The sequence below is a fragment of the Anser anser genome, assembly GCF_964211835.1.
Source record: "Anser anser genome assembly, chromosome: Z".
In the NCBI taxonomy this organism is placed as follows: Eukaryota; Metazoa; Chordata; class Aves; order Anseriformes; family Anatidae; genus Anser; species Anser anser.
In genome coordinates, this window is record NC_139723.1 from 73,302,847 (window position 1) to 73,317,549 (window position 14,703).

The 14,703-nt window shown below is 36.1% G+C and overlaps 1 long non-coding RNA gene across 3 annotated transcripts in view; it reads left to right on the forward strand.

Annotated features, from left to right (window-relative positions):
- Positions 1–105: 105 nt before the first annotated feature.
- The window catches only part of LOC310890036, an 89,357-nt gene continuing 74,759 nt past the window's right edge, over positions 106–14,703 (forward strand). Inside the window, exons 1-3 of one of the 3 annotated variants that reach the window (XR_014576974.1) lie at positions 106–354; positions 9,895–9,982; positions 10,327–13,519. This is a non-coding gene — a long non-coding RNA (uncharacterized lncRNA). Of the gene's footprint in view, positions 355–9,894; positions 9,983–10,326; positions 13,520–14,703 lie in introns of those variants that run through there. The other 2 variants (XR_014576975.1, XR_014576976.1) reach the window with 2 other exon arrangements.

Below are 14,703 nucleotides of genomic sequence, written 5' to 3' on the forward strand. Positions count from 1 at the left end.
ATGGATCAGTAGGAGAAGGTTTATGTCATGTTCTCCACCGATTATACAAGAAGCTTATGCAATTAATCTCTTAGGCCATGCACTTTGGTTAGGTATCTTACTTACGTGGGATGTTTCCAGGCCTCCAACGTCACTGTTGTCTAAACATGAAACAGAGAAAGGAAGGTGGAGGAAACAGAGACAGCTTTTCCAGAGACACAAAAAAGGGTTAGTGCCCGAATTGTTACTTGCCAGTTGCTTACAATCTCAGTTGACTGTGTTGCCTTCCAAAGTGGAAATAGCTTTGTCTGGAGGAGACAGACTCATTTAATGTTGATTTAATGTATTTAGTTTGAACTTTATATTGTTTCACAGGTAAGCAGTTTGCAAAGGGCTAATATCTGGTTAATTAAGACTGTAAGCTTGTCACAGATGGAGAATGTATGTGTTAGCAATTAATATACTTTAAATAGACACAAGTGATCTTTGAGCCACAGCCTTCTGTAATAAACAGTTCGCCATTTATTAAAGGTATGTAGTAACTTAGTAATAGTTTTGAGCATTTTATACGTGAATCTTCATGCATATTGCTGGTATTTATATGTCCCATCCTTCATGATAACATCTGGCTGCGGTAGAATAGCAGACTGGAATAAAAATGGACTCCATTTAGAAATGTAGATAGATAATAGTTAGAAATAATGTACAAATTGAATTCCTCCTGCTGCTTTCTTCACCAGCTGGAAAGCCTCTTACTGTCGGAAAGGCATTCAGTGTGTTTGACATTAGGGGTGGGGGAATGTTTGTGTAATTATAAATGTTAGACTTGCAAACATGCCTTTTGATTGCAACAGCCTGAACTTCCACATGTCAATAGGAATCTAACTTTTCACAAGGTACACCTTGGTTTATATACCTTGGCATTGTCGCTGTTCTTTTCTGTATAATTTCTGTGCCTTTATCTCTAAACTGGAACTGGATTTTACATGCATGCACGTTTCAGATGAGACATGGAGATAATCTAAGTATTCTTGACTAAACATTCAGTTGCTACAGCTACTGTATGTAGCCGTAACAGTTTTGGTATTGTGATGAAAGCTTAAATCACACTTAGTATGAGTAACTACCTGTGATCACACAGGCTTGTGATATCTTGTGCAGTGCTGCTGAGCCTAGTATTCATTCTAGAAATGTTTGCTGAGGTCTGAACATTTTCAAGGAACTCTGTGTGATTCTTTCCTAGTTATGTAGCAAGAAAAAGCTGAGTGCTCTACACTGTATTTGCAGTGCTGCACAGGTGTTTTTGTTTGTTTGTTTGTTTTGATTTGGTTTCACTTGGAAGAATTATTTAAAAACTGGAGGATGGATTTAGGAATTGGAGTGGTTGAAGACCTTATCTGATCTGAGGAGGAGGAAAGGGATCAGAGTGAAGTGGCCACTGTGTCATGTGAAGGATTACACATTAGGACTATTTGTTATAATATGGTAAATGAAGTTTCCTTGTGCTTCCTATCCTTTCTAAGATAAACTTAGACTTTCAGGTGCATGATATGCATTGTCTAATTCTGAACATGATTAAGCAGTTCTCAGAAAAATACTATCTCAGGATGCATTAAATTTTGTACCAGGTATTTCTATGCTGTGGGAGACCCCTTGAAACATACTGACAAAAAAAAAAAAAAAAAAAAAAAGGAAAACAATGCAAAGGAGCAGTGTTTCTTGCTGTATAATAATGACACATGGAAATCTCAGAGGTTTATGCCATCTCATTTGTAATTTCTTCCTGCATGTGTCCCTATAATATGCTTATTGCAGCAATGCTCCATCCACACCTACCTGAACAGGTGCAAGTATAGCAGTGTTGTGGGACACCCTCTCTGACACCTCAGATCTGAAAGGAATGTTATGTGATATATCAGTCTGTTCACGGATGTCTATGTCATGTGGACAGCATTCCTGCATAATGTTCTGATGCATATTAATTAGACAAGCAAGATCCTCCTATGATATAAATCAGATTTTCTTGGAAATGTACCAGTTTGTATCATAACTGAAAATCTAATCCAGTATCCCTAATTAGGGGAAGTTGCAATCTGAGTTACAAATAACCTAAAATAATTTTTATGTATGTTCAAAGAGAGATTCATATAGTGTATTTTATTTTAATGATTAATGGTTAATTGTTAATTTTATTAACATGATGAGAGAAGGGGTATTATCTGTAGAGCTGTAGAAAGACGGTAGCTTTCAAGACAGTTTGGCATACAAATTGTGGGAGGTTTGTTGATAAGACTGGAAGTGATGGAAGAGAGAAACACAATGGAGGCATGTGGACTAGTAGAATTGGAGAAGACTTGTTTTGTAGGTGCACCTCCTTTCCTCTGAACTTTGTATATCGAAAAGTTTTTCTTCACACTGTTTCCTTGTGACTTTCTGTTGGATTACAGTGAGTACTTTCAGTTTGGGCTGCTCGCTTTTAAACTCTATTGCCTAGTGTCTATCCAGAATTGTGCTGCCACCTAAATCATGGATGTATTTCCTCATTCTGGCAGTGACACTACACACAAAAGAAAAGCACATGTACTTCAACTTTGAGCTTTGCAGTGTGTCGGTGCTAGGTGTTAGTGAATCAATATCATGCAGATTAGTTGCTTAAGCAGCCCCTATGGAAAGAAGTGTTAATGGCAAATCTCAGCAAGCTGAATGGAGAGCTGCTTGGGATATACCTTAAAAAGGATTTAAGGTGAGGAGTGCCTTAAGCTGTGTTGGTGTCTGGAACTGGGATACCATAGTCTCCTTCAGCTCAGGATGCCTTTCCTGAAATTAGTCATACAGCCTTTTTTGTTCAAAACCCCTTATTGTTCTGTTCCTTGCTTGCCACTCCCAACACACACTATGCACTAGCTCAGCAGTTAAAAGGTAGCAGACTTGTGTTCAGTTCCTTCCTCTGCCTGAGGGAGCTCTAATCAGCATCTCCCATCTTCCAGGAAGGTATTCTGGCTATAAAATGCTCTGAGATGGAATGGTTGCAGTGTCTCCTTTTGAAGGTGTTTTGCTTTGCACGGAATAATTAAATATTAATTGGGAGTGCAAGAGAAAATCAGTTTACGGATTACACATCTGGGAGCAGAGACAAGGGTTTTAAGCTCTAGCTCTAGGGAACACTTGTCATTAGTCCTGCTGTTTGTCTTCAGCCTGTTCTTCTGAGGGTGTCCTTGATTAGGGTATCACAACAGAGGGAAGCAGAGGAATGTGGAACTATCCATAGATATGAACAGAAGTGAAACCAATTAAAATTAAGATGGTACTGGAGATGTCAGCTATCTTGAGCAATAGCAGCTGAGTATGCTGATAGATATTCAGGGTTAAGTAGCACTGAAGATCTTGATTATCTAATTTTGGAACTTAAGCACCAAATCAAGAATCTAAATCTTATGTATTTATGTAGCTCTAACCATGCATGACAATGATGAAAGTGTAAGGTATTTTTAAAATCCCATGTAATTTCTTGTTCTGCTATTATTACTTTGATCTGTTTTGTATTATGAACCTCTTGAACCCTCCTCTTTGTGCCTTCTATTTTCATGGCTTCCCATTTCCATATATGTTGCTGCTTATTCTGGCAAGAACCTCCCAGTACATTTTCTGCTAGATTCCATGTCTAAAAATTGCTCCTTCAAATATACTATTTAATGTATATCAAAGCTGATTGGTTTAGCAATAGTTTCAGTAGGTTGTTTTTTTGCTTTCATTGCTTCCTTATTGCAGTACTTTCTGATGCCATATTAACTGACTTAATATACAACAATGATTATATCAGTGATCGTTCTGCTTACTGTTTGTTTGCTATGGGAACTGATCAATATATTTTATCTGATTTTTTTTATCCTAGTTTTTGTTCATTATTTCGCTGGATAGTCATTGGTAGTCACCTTTTGAGAGATGAATGGCTTATTTAGTATTTTATGCAAATGCATAAAGATTTAAACAGTGGAAATGATTTATGCCAGTTACAATTTTATCACTGATATAAACTATTCCAAAGTTTGGGAACAATGCAGATCATAGGATTTTGTTCTATTTCTTTAGTAACAATAAAGACCATGAAGATAATAATATATATACATATACATATATGTATATATTTTTCCAGTTTTACTACTGGTTCAGAAGAAAGTGTGATAACTGGTTTGTACTTTCAAACTGTAATCTGACATGGTTTTAGTTGTGATGTACTAAGCATATAGATGTGACCTCAATCTTAAAAACTGTGGTGGGTGTTAACTTTAACACCTTCTGCAAACCAAATTTTAGTAGTCAAGAACTCTAAACAGGTTATGATAGTTTGTTTTCACTGTCACCAAGCGTTGCTAAGTCAATAGAGTGTTTGGTAAGACTCTCCCAATACCTAAGAATACCCCATTCAAACTCAGAAATATCTGCACTAAAATATGAGTCGTTTTTATATGCCTAGCATCTAGAAATCATTAATGTGAAAGCTGGTGTTGTAGGCATCAATTTTTGGAGTAGTTCCTATTCAGGAGACTTAAATGCCAGAGGCATCTGTATTGAATGGTATGTTGAAAAAGTGCATCTGTTGTTATTCTAGTACCTTACTGGCAGTTCTAAGCATTGTGTTTTGTCTGGGAATAAGAAGGGAATGTGTTAGAGCACCATCTAATCTTTTATAAACTAAAAAACCCACTCTAAATTCAGTTATAATAGAAACAGAAACCTCTTTAAATGTCTGAAATATCAGAGTATGACAGATTAATGGATATTTTAGTTATATGGAAAACTGCAGTATCTATTTTAGTAGAACAATATGAACTTCTCAAAATACTGGCTGCTTTATCTGATGTATACAAAGATATTCACATCAGTCAATTTTAAAGAAAATGGATCATCATGACATTTCAAGACTGCTGGTAGAGGTAGTTTTGTCTATATGCTTTCCTACTGATTTAAGAGTGTAATATATTTTCATTCAGCACTAACACACAATATCTATCCTTTGATCTGCACAGAGACAGTGGAAGAAGCAGTTACCCTTTTAATACTTTTGTTAAGTGATTGCCATATTCTTTCTTTCTTTCTTTCTTTCTTTCTTTCTTTCTTTCTTTCTTTCTTTCTTTCTTTCTTTCTTTCTTTCTTTCTTTCTTTCTTTCTTTCTTTCTTTCTTTCTTTCTTCCTTCCTTCCTTCCTTTCTTTCTTTCTTTCTTTCTTTCTTTCTTTCTTTTTCTTCCTTCCTTCCTTCCTTCCTTCCTTCCTTCCTTCCTTCCTTCCTTCCTTCCTTCCTTCCTTCCTTCCTTCCTTCCTTCCTTCCTTCCTTCCTTCCTTCCTTCCTTCCCTGCCTCCCTCCCTCCCCCTCCCTCTCTCCCCTTTCCCTTTCCCTTTCCCTTTCCCTTTCCCTTTCCCTTTCCCTTTCCCTTTCCCTTTCCCTTTCCCTTTCCCTTTCCCTTTCCCTTTCCCTTTCCCTTTCCCTTTCCCTTTCCCTTTCCCTTTCCCTTTCCCTTTCTCTTTCCCTTTCCCTTTTTCCCTTTGTACTGCATTAAGCCAACAGTAGTAAGTACAATGTATGGTTTCCCTTTTACATAGTGATGTATTCAGCTCTTGTACTCCAGGTGTTTAACATTGAAATGATTTTTGATATCAGAATTCAAAATTGAATTAACTGCTTCTAAATTTTGTTACTCTCTAGCTCCCAAATCATTTATTAATTATGACAAAATCTGATTCCTTTTGTGAACTTACTGATACAACACAAAGTAGCTGCAATGCTGGTCTTAGCAGGAAAAAGTATCCAGATATGTCTAGATAACTTCTTGCTGATTTCCCCCTAACAGGGAAGAGGTCAGAGAGTGTTTTATAGCCAGCCAAGGAAATTGCATCATAAATGTTTTAAAATGACAAATAAAATTCCAATAATTGCGATGGACTCTTTGTATGAAATTGTAGTGATGCACCTAAGTCAAAACAGGTTGAAATCATGCTATGCTGTTCCAGGCCAGTGTTTTCAGTATATTTATGCTATCAGAATATTTGCTCGGTGTGACTGGTTTAATTGAAGGTACTGTGAAAATGTCATTAACCATTGTCATGATGATGCACACAGATGGGCTAAAGGTTCAATTATTTCTTTGTCAGTTATTCCTTCACTGATAAGCTGTATGTTAGGGATTTGATGTTCTTTTTCAATCTTAAAACTTTTTCCATGTTCTTCATTTTCATTCTTCACTTCCCTTCAGTTTGTTCTTTTTCAATCAACCTCAAATTTGATTTGGACTGATTGTTCAGTTGTATCTCCGAGAGACAGGAACAGTGAGCAAACCTAATACAAAGTAATATTGGATAAGAGCTACAAACCCTGGTTCAGAATTTCTTGTTTCATTTTAAAGACTTTTTTTTCACCCCCTCTCTTATATTGGATATGTTTATAACCTCTGGAACTGCCACTTTGGGTTATTCTTGGAAATAATGTTGAAGTAATTTGTATAAGGAACTGGAAAGTTAAAATTACTCCTGATCACATCTCTTTTCTTCAGGTCACCATCTTCAGTTTCCTTACTGAACTCCAGTGGAGCATTGGCTTTGAGGAAGATTGCAGAGGGGTGTAAAAGAACTGCATCCTAAATTTACGCTTCATTTCCTCTATGCAGTTGAATTCAGCTTCCAGAAGTTTGTTTAGCACTATGCTTAATAGAGGCAATAGAACTCTTGAGCATTAATGAGATACAGAGAGATAAATACACTTCATAATAAATTCATGTTACTATCCACTCAGAACAAATTTTAAGGAGGCAAATGAAAATTAAATATTTATAAATAAAATGAACTGAATTGCAAAACAAATTTCAGTCTTTAAGAGGAAGGGGAAGCTTTCTGAAAGCTAAAATTGCTGTTACAGTAACTGGAAACTCAAATATTGCACAAGAGATTTACACTGACAGCAGATGAACAGTTTAGGGATATGAACAACTGTGCAGGTCTATTTCCAGTAGATGTAATAGATCCAGCACATTACTTAAGGAGATTACATCCTCAGGTTTGGAGGGCTAATAAGGTGTGTAATTTTTTGCCCACTTACTAGAATATGTTTTCTCAGTTGGAGTTTATACTCTTATCCTTGCTCTTTGCTTGTCAGGTTGGTCTTACTATGAGCTCTTGCTATTTGATTTTCAATGTGCTCCTGAGCCATTGCTATGATGGCTGGCTATTTTATTTTTTTGCTAAAGTAACTTGCATTTTAAGAAAAGTTTAGCAAATAATTTAATTGATGTCCTGCTGAAATCTGCATTTCAAAAACTTTTATGTAGTTTATTCACACTAGTAATTTACGCCTTTTGGCTTTAGATTGCTAAAAGGCAGACCTTTGTCTTCATAGAGGTTAGATTACAAAATAATATCCGATATGGAGATTTTCACCCAAATTATGATTCCATGCAGATCTTCAGAAATCTGTACTTAACTATACAGTAGGGATCTATACCACTTATATTATACTTTGTATGATCTTTCTTGGAGGACAACAGACTAAAGAAATACTTGAGAGGAAAGTCATTGCTTCTTTTCAGTATGACTTTCCAGTGATGCAATGAGAGAAAGAGATATATTCAAAATATCTCCTGTTAGGTTGCCTTTGTTTTGCTTTTCAAGAATGTTTCCCTTTTAAGTCCAACATTGCCCTATTGGTCTCTTGAGTCAGAGGAATAACCATGTCACCATTTACCTGATAATTGCAAGGTCCTCCTCCCAGATAGTTTCTCTGTCCTTTTGCTTCTGAGAAATACTTCATTTCACTCCCTCTACACCCATCCTCTTCTCTCTCTTTTGGTGTGTGTCAACATATCTTAATTTCTCAGAGGCTCCTGTGAACGCTGGCTCCTCTTGAGTTTGCCTAATATCCCTGATGGTCTGGATTTCCATTCTGCTGGACATTGTAAAAGAGGAAAAATAACAAAATAATAAAAATTTTAAATTTCCAGGCTTGAAAATATGGATTTGCTCATATTGCCACACTATGTGGTAATCCAAATATTTTCTAAGTAGATGTTGCTTACAGTAGCCTTGATTTGAAAAACTGCCCTGCCCTGTTTCCTTTTTTTTTTTTCATTTTTTTATGTTTTATTTATTTATTATTTTTTTTACAAAGTTAAACCTTCCTGAATGATACTTGAACAGATAAAAAAGATGAATACCTGAATACCTAAGGTTTTTTTTTTTTGTTGTTGTCATGAGTTAGTTTCTGGCACTGACATTGTGTATGAGATGGGTACTCCAACAGAACAGAAGATACAGTTTTAAACACTCAGAAATCATATTTCTTGGGTAAAGTATTTCTTTTAAAATTCAGCGTAGTTAGCAAGATTAAACATGCTAGTTGTTTCTAGTCAGGACAATGGACACTATCTTGGAACAGAAGTCAAAGCAAACAAATTGACTAAGATGAGATTGTCGTTTTATTTGCACAATATTGAATGTATGTCAGCAAGAGAGACAAGAAGAAGAAGGGGGAGATCTGAGGCTCATGGACGGGTGTTACCATGTAGGCATGCCAGCTGTTTCACGGGCTGCATTGTTTTGAGCATGTGAGTTGGAACTAATTCAACAGGGAAAGAGCACAAGTATATAAAACAGCAATTCGGAGACTCAGGTATAGGCTTCAGATGTGTATTGTAAGAGATAATACTAACACTTTACATGACTGGTGGCAGCTAGAAACCCATGCTGGAAAATGGACAGGGAGGATGAGAGGCAGGATGACTTCAACTTGCCAGATGTTAACTGGGAATACCACACAGCTGATACAAACAAGTCCAAAAGATCCCTAAAGTACCTTGTTGATAATTTCTTCATACAGGTACTAAGGTAGCCAACTCGGAGAAGTGCTACACTATATGGATATTAGAGACATTTAAGTGGGTTTCATTTGCTTTCAGCTACATTTATAATGTTGTGTAAGTTTCTTCTGTAATGAAGGGATACTCTAGAACTGCCTGCTGTTTTAAGCTACAGTTTTATTACCATTTTAAACTAAACTGTGTGTAGGTTGCTTTTCTCTATCTACAGATCATTTATCTATTTATTTTCTGTAGGTGTTTGTTGACTCATATTGGGCTTTATGTTTCTGAAAGAGAGTTGTCTGGAATTCTTTCAGTTTATTTTCACCTGAATGTGTTCCCTGATCACATTGAATGTAAACATACGAGGACTTGTAGGAATGTGTAGCTAACAGAGACAAGATTGTTCTTTCAGCAGCAACGTGAACTTAAATGTACTCCAGGTGCCATAGAGACCTCTGGGAGCGCCCTCTGGGAGCGCCAGTCTGTCTTCACTGACCAGAAGGGGAGTCTTGATAACTTACTGACACAACACACTTTAAATCAAATGTGATTCTGACACTTTTTCTAAACTAGCTGTTCTTATATGAAGCACAGGAAGATAAAAAATTGTATTAAAAAAAAAAAAATTTATTCTCTCTCTTAATGTTTAAGAGTGAAGGGTACGTTGAAGGGTACGTTGCAGTGTTTCTGTTATATGATTATATTTTTACTTGATATGGTATTCTGCCACTCTCTCTTTGCTGAAAAATAATGTTCATGATTCAATGCACTAGGACTTTGTGACTGCAGTCATAAGTAATATAGATGGACTTGAGTGAAATAAGAATCTGCTTTTACTATCTTATCTGCTTATGAATATCACTAGTTGTCTGCAATTTTATTCTAAAACTAAACCTACTGATTTTTCTTAGTTGCAAGAATAAACTGGAATTCAGTGGAATCAACAGAAAGCACTGTGTTTGTGGAAATGTTTAATTCATTGAAATGTTTACCTTATGTAATTTATCTTTTAAAAACTCATGTTGTGCAAACTAAATGAAAATTTTATTGTATTTTACATTTCTTTTTAAAGAAACTGGAGAATGGGTCTGAGTCTGCAAACTGCTACCCATGTGAACACCACCATGAAATGAACTGGCAAACTTCACAGTGGCTCCATAGTATGTGTCTTTAATGTCAAATCCAGTGCCTTCAGTATTACTATCTTTGGGTTTAATGAGGAAAACATTACACTAAGTTAGTTCAGTATTTTATGTGTGTCTGCACTAGTTAGCTGTCTGATGTCTATAGCTCCTCTTTTTCTTTCAGTCTGTGCTTCTTACTGCTGTTTTCCTGATGAACTTGGTTTAGTTTTCCAGCTGTGTATTTTTTCATGTAAACTTTCCCTAGCAGTTTTCACAAATAGGCAAGAAATATAAAGAAAATAGAAGGAAAGTGGTGTGTTTATTTTGTGAGATGTGTTTTTCTGAGAAGAGTTTGCAAACATTAATCTTCTTTTCAACAGAAAAAAAAAATCCTTTCTTGATCATTGTTGGAGGATGACAGCACTTCGTCCCTGTGACAAAAACAGCATTAAACAATATTGCCTTACAAGAGAACTTGGCTTTATTATACTTTAAGAACCATAAAAATATTATTCATGAATCAATGACAGGGATTGAATTTCAGCTTTAACTTGCAAGCCTATTCTGAGGAACAAAAAGGGAACAGAATTGGAGAACTTTTCATATGGACATGTCTTTTGGCCAGATTTTTTTTTTTTAATTGTTATTTTCTCTTACCATTGAGGTTAACTCTCTGTGTGTGCTTTGGCTCTTGTTTTTAACTACTCATTCTGGAGAAACAAAATAAAGAAGAAAAAAAGAGGCTTAAAGAAGCATGCTTTTGACCTGAAGACAACTACTATAGAGCTTCCAATTTTCACCATACTGAAGAACAAAGAGACTTCATTGAAGTACTGGGTAATAAAATGAAATAATGGAAAATGAGTCTGTGAGGTTAAAATAATTATGGTGATACGATATGGTGAGGACTATGCCAAGGAACAAAGGGACGATTTGTTCTTAGGTTTTGTTTCCAGTGTCCTCTGTTATTAAATACATCTCACCGACACATAATCTCAGTATCAAAAGACAGCATTCTTAATGTCTGTCCTGTGTGTGGTGATCCTGATTCAAATCTTTCATATCCAAACTGTTCAAGAAGCTATACTGGCCCAGCAAAAAGCAGCTTATGTAAAAGATGTGAATTCTTGTTCATCTTGTTCAATATCAACTGGTGTAAATTCTTTGGGACAGTTTCCCACTGCCATTTAGACTGAATTGCTTCATCCATGTGAAGTGGCATGGACTCAGCTGGAACTAAAATTAGACTATTAAACTAGTCTACTGTGTTAGACTATTCAAGTGGAAGAAAGAACAACAAAATAATCTTTCAGAATTCTCTTAAGTATTTCTTTGATAACAGAAAATCTGTCTGCTTTATTTTATGCTTTTTAAGAAGGTGAAGTCATTAAATCCTAGAGCACGCTACCCTCTTGACATCTGTATGTGCGGACACTAAAATGTAAGATTGTTGTTCCGGCAATTAATATTTTCCTCTCAAGACGCAAAACCAGCTATAGTTAAGGGGATCTTTTTCTGGCTTCAGTGCATCCATGAGGCTACAACTACATTTTAAATTCTAGGTTTTTGAAATCATGTTTGTTTGTGGTGTTTTAACAACCGTTATTCATATTATCTTTCTATATCTGATAACATGTAAAATACCACCACAAAAAAAAAAAAAAAAAAGTGTTTGAAAACCTAGTTTTACTGAAGTTGACAGCAGATACAACAGTTAATTTTAGTGGGACCGAGATTTCAACATCAGCATCCTGTTGGAACAGAATTCTCTCATAGGAAACAAACAAACAAAAAAAAAGCAACAGCTTAAAATTCTTTGTTTGCATGATTTTTATGAGGGATCAGCACAAAGGCTTAACTGGAACATAAAGGTGGTGGTTTAGTCTGGTTCTGGACCTTATTCCAGAGATGTATTTAATATTCTTAAAGCTCTATGCCAAAATTCTTGATACATGCTTCTCTTGTTTATAAACCATTCTAGCACACGATAAATATGAAAGATGCTGCAGATGCTGCATAGAAGATAGTTATGTTTGTTTGTTTCTTTTTTAAGAAATAAACTGCTGACATTTACCTCTAGCTTAAACCGTGTGATTTATTTCCTTGATTTCCTTTGTGTTCAGTTATGATTAAGGTACTGGTCAGAGATCTCCTATACTGGGTAAATACCTTTTGTGGATGGTGACATTATTAGCAATCAATGAACATATTTATAAACTAGATGGGATGATTTTTTTTTCTTTTCATTTTTATTATTATTATTATTATTTTTGGTCTGACTGGTATCACTAGAAGGTTATTGTTTTGCTTGACTGCTGTGTTGCTTTATTTTTATTTTTATTTTTCTCTTTTAATGGCTTGGATTGAGAATTAGTGTCCCTGTACTAAATGAGTTACATGAATTCAACAAAGAGTTAGGTAATTTAAATAATATCAACATGTTTTGATGGTCCCACTTATTTGGACAAATGTTTTTTATTAGCATGGATTTGTTAGCATTTCATTTTGGAGAACTCCTATGGAAAAAAGATTACCAAATAAAGGCTGCACAAGCATCAGGTATACAAACTTTGCACTTGACTCAGACAAGTTTGCTGTTTTTTCCATTTTCCTTTTATAGCAAATGTTTCTTGTGAACAAAACAAATGCCACCCACCATTTGTGGGCTTTGATTCAACAAATACAGCTGGTGTTTGCATCCCTGAACGCACTTAAATCACACATTATCTTAAAATTAGCACATGTGTGTTCTCCTAGGTTGAAGCCAGGGAAATGCTAAAGAAGGACTCTTTAACAGGGAGTGTAGTGATAGGATGAGGGGTAATGGCTTTAAACTAAACGTGGGCAGATTTAGATTAGACATTAGGAAGTTCTTTACTGTGAGGGTGGTGAGGCACTGGCACAGGTTGCCCAGAACAGCTCTGGATGCCCCATCCTTGGGGGTGCTCAAGGCCAGGCTGGATGGGGCTTTGGGCAACCTGGTCTGGTGGGAGGTGTCCCTGCCCATGGCAGGGGGCTGGAACTGGGTGGGCTTTAAGCTCTCTTTCCACCTAAGGCATTCCATGATTCTATGAATATGCCTGAATTTCTCACCATTCCTACTTTCTCCTACCTTCTTTTATACCCTGGAACATTCATCACACAATTTATATAATTCTACACTATAGCCTAGGATATTCTATCTGGTCTCCTTACCCCCATATTCTGTATTATGATGTAAGAAGAAAGTTCATTCCTGCTTAGCGAATGTGCCTAACACCTATGGACTGCTAAAAAAAAACGCTTTATCCGGAAGATAGACTGGTTTTGAATATCAGCACAATGTTTCTAAAATTGCAGAACTGCACACAGGAAATTAATTAAAAATCTCTCTACAGTATGAAGATATGTAGAATCATTGAAAGTCATCTTGTAGTGGGTAGATTTTCTGTGGTCTTTTACATACTAACTGCAATAAAATAAGCACTTTTATTTTCTGTTGAAGAAATTAAAGCTCATGTAATTGTATTTCTGTGAGTAAGATTTATGGTTAAATGTAATAAAAAAAGTACAGACCAAACTGAGTCATACCATTCCTTATATAAATAGTACCATAATGTGTGGATGGTGTCCTTGTCTTCAATGAGACTATTCAGTCTGAGGAAGTGTGGTACAGATGGTCTTTGAAATAGTCAGATGGGGTGGAATTCATTCAAAGTGAGTATTTTAATATTTATTTCTGGAAAAACTGAATTGTCCCACACTCAGGAGATATATTATGTAGGTTAAAAGTTAGTTTATGTAACTTCATATTGTGCTCACCTGTTTGTGTCAGGAATTCTGTGTGTATGTATCATCAGTTTCTACAGAGTTCATTCAATAGCTCTATGATCATCCACATCCTTTCCATGCATAACAAAACATACATTCAAACTGCCTCAGAACTGAAATGGGCTTCTGCATGATCTCTCCATTTTTCCTGGGTGAGCACAGACCTACTTTCTTGGGTAATGGATTGAAGAGATCTATTATTGCATTGGAATACTTTTAAATGATGTGTGTGGCTCCTGAATATCTACACTAATCAGTCACTAACATGAATACATACAATGCTTGTACAGAAGAGCAAACTGTGCAGTCCCTCTAAAATGGAAGAGTATATTTTCATATATATTTGTAACTGATCTGCCTAAATGCTTTAGACTACCTGTGTTGTGATTTATGAATTAACAATACTTCCTATTTTCTTTACAAGAAAAGAAGTTGGATGTAACTGGTAATCCAGGATCAAATCTTCTTACAGAAAAAGTGGATGGTAAAGATTGCATTGTTTGTGCATCAGGATTAGGCCCAGGACCATGAAAATGCCTGTGTCATTGCACTCGACAAATCTTTCACCTGTCAACTTCAAACTCATGCCACACAGGCCTCTAGGAGCTGTGCTGGCTTTGCCCCACTTTGTTCGTTTTATGGGGTGTCTGCTTACAGAAATCTCACAGCAGGGTTGGAGCTAGAGATGAGGTGTTCTCCTAGACAGGAGCTCTGCCTCTTAAACACCTGCCCAGCTTTTCTGAATCTGACAGTAATCTGGGTGGTGGAAGGTTTTCCAGACTTTATTATAGCAAACTAGTCAGAAAAACTGTGGACAGTAATGTGCAGTGGTGAAACAAGTAGTATGTATCGAGATACGTAATAAGTATACCTAAGTGAATTAGGAGAATATAAACACTTGCAGAATCCTGAACACCTAAATATTGTTCCTACTGACTTTTTTGGCA